The sequence below is a fragment of the Oratosquilla oratoria genome, chromosome 1, assembly GCF_046742065.1.
Source record: "Oratosquilla oratoria isolate Oo_2021 chromosome 1, ASM4674206v1, whole genome shotgun sequence".
Classification (NCBI taxonomy): domain Eukaryota; kingdom Metazoa; phylum Arthropoda; class Malacostraca; order Stomatopoda; family Squillidae; genus Oratosquilla; species Oratosquilla oratoria.
Genome location: NC_134777.1, coordinates 28,746,262 through 28,748,919, shown reverse-complemented (window position 1 = coordinate 28,748,919; position 2,658 = coordinate 28,746,262). Strand labels below are relative to the sequence as shown.

General features: G+C 46.7%; 1 protein-coding gene across 1 annotated transcript in view; it reads left to right on the top strand.

The window, feature by feature from the left end:
* Nucleotides 1–503: 503 nt before the first annotated feature.
* Nucleotides 504–2,658, top strand: part of LOC143032460 (uncharacterized) — a 263,518-nt gene continuing 261,363 nt past the window's right edge. The window contains exon 1 of the mRNA XM_076197279.1: nucleotides 504–696. The gene's annotated coding sequence lies outside the window, so the exon portion shown is untranslated. The remainder of the gene's footprint in view (nucleotides 697–2,658) is intronic.

Genomic DNA, 2,658 nt, shown 5'->3' with positions numbered 1-2,658 from the left:
ACACACACACACACACACACACACACACACACACACACGCACAACACCCCACGTGAAGCGAAAGGGTTCACAGTCGAAGTTGGCCTTCCGGAGGCCGACAACAGGTGCGCAGGGAGGGTGGGGGGGGGGGATTTTCAAGTTTGACTTTACCCAGGAAGGAGTACCCGGGGGTATCAGGGTCCTGACTTCCTGTCTGCTTCCTGAAGTCGCCACATACATCATTCATGATGAATGACATCAGTCCTGAAAGAATGAATCCCATGTGCTCCGGCCAATGAGAGCCAGCGTCGAGCACGAGCAAGGTCGGTTGACTTTTACCTACAGTTGCCAACTAGTAAACTCGCCTCTGATCAACGATTAAAAACACATTTAAACCTATTCTGAAGACGACGACGACACTGATCGATGTCGTGCGTTTTTGTAAATTATATATCAACGCCGTAGGTTATAACAGTTCTTGGAAACTCAGGAATTAGGTGTTATTAAGTAAATAACTGCGCACTGGCAACGCTCAGTTAGTGAAAAGTGGAGTACTCTGTTCATATTCTAGGTTTATCGTGTTAGTCGCGCGTGTTACGTTCAGTGTTGTCGTTTCTAATTTGTGCGCTGTGCTAGTGAGAACGTCGTGTTAGGATAGAACCAAGTTAGCCGCGTGCTGTTATAACCATCTGTCAGGACCACCTGGCCACCGAAACGGTAAGTGTCAACACAATTTGACCGTCGTGTAAACTTCTTTCGACCTAATGACAAAATCCTATTAGGACAGTAATTCGATATTCGGACAATATGTCCTATTTTTGGACAAGAATTTCGTTGCGAAACGTGTTCAGTTAACTATCACTGGTTACACTTGAAATTCACTTAACTCACCACAGTACGAAGATACTCCAAGGAAATTTTGGCTGAAATCAAACGACTAATTAACACGCAGGGCAAAACAGGATTTTGGTCCAATGAGGTATATTGTCCTCTTGCCCTTCCGCCTAATTGAATAATTATTTCTAAAGCAGCCTCCAGAACAAAATCTATCATTGTCCAAGGGGTTAAACGGTTTTCCGCCAATTGGTGGGTCAAAACGGGCCAAAAAAGGTCAACACGGGTCAATACGAACCATAGATTACAAAAACGGACCAATTAGGGCCTAAACGGGCGAAACAGATTAAACATGAGTGGGTAGCGTGTGTTTCCGCCTGTTGCTCCTCGTGCGTCGAGCTTGCACTCTTGTCCTAAAGAGCTCCTTCCGTGCTGGCTGATTCTTTTCCTTTTCGTCCCGGCTGCCGCAACTCCACTTCATCTGTATCCATGACCACCCCTAGGAGACGAAAGGTCTACATTCTATCTTGATCAACCCCTTCCGTGCCGGGTGTCACTTTTCTTTTAACACTGGCTGCCGTCATGGCAACGCATTCATTTCCGTGGCACCCCCTCGGTGGCGAAGCGTTAAGAACAGCCAGGTACTCGTTGCATTACACAAGTGGGACTCCAGAGTGTTACTTCCGGATGACGCAAGTTGAGGCCCAAGTTCCGCTTCCCCAACTGGTGTGTGTGTGTGTGTGTGTGTGTGTGTGTGTGTGTGTGTGTGTGTGTGTGTGTGTGTGTGTGTGTGTGTGTGTGTGTGTGTGTGTGTGTGTGTGTGTGTGTGTGTGTGTGTGTGTGTGTGTGTGTGTGTGTGTGTGTGTGTGTGTGTGTGTGTGTGTGTGTGTGCGTGTGTGTGCGCGTGTCGGTCTGACAGAGTTCTATGGTGCAGATCAAAATCTGGCGCGGCTTTGGCGCGGGGAATGGGTTGAGTGGGGGGTCGGCTGTTGCGGATCTGTCAATGATGAAAAATCTAGAAAAAATAATAATAAAAGTTGAAGATGGATAATAGAGGTGTCTAGGGATCCTTCTGATTACAAGAGTCAGATGAAATGTTGATCATCTTCCTGAGTAACGGCAGTGCCTAAAGATCTGAGCCTGAAATGTGTTTGACCGCCGTGGTCATCGACCTTTTTTTCAGTCCACCTCCACTATGATTCTGTTTCTTTGTCCTGTGTCTTTCTGACACGGTATCATGACATGGATATACTCGAGTGATCTGAGTTCTATTCCCGGGCTGAACACAAAAAATGGATGCTGATAGTAAGGCTTCACGAGTGAAAACTATGTATTTTTGTACTCTGTCAGGTTCTTCTGATGCCTTACACATACAACACACACACACATACACACAAACACACACAGACACACACACACACACACACACACGCACACACACACGCACACACACACACACACACACACACACACACACACACACACACACACACACACACACACACACACACACACACACACACATACACACACACACATGAACAAAACCAGTCCAAAAACTTCCTACTACATGTGCACTCTACCCTGACATTAAAGTTTAGTGCTAGAGTAGAATAGAAACAATAATTTTCAAAGTCTTTTCATCTACTTAAACTGCAACGATATATCTGGGTAAATGAGGGCCATGCATGTGTGGCAGAAGAGAACAGGTTATCAGCCCTTGGGCGGCCCATGAGATTCCCTACCTAGGTGGGGGGAGGGGGGTGCTGTCCACAGCACAGTGCGACTGGATACAACTAAATAGCTCTTAATGGGTGGGGCAGATCCCACATTGATCCATCGGCG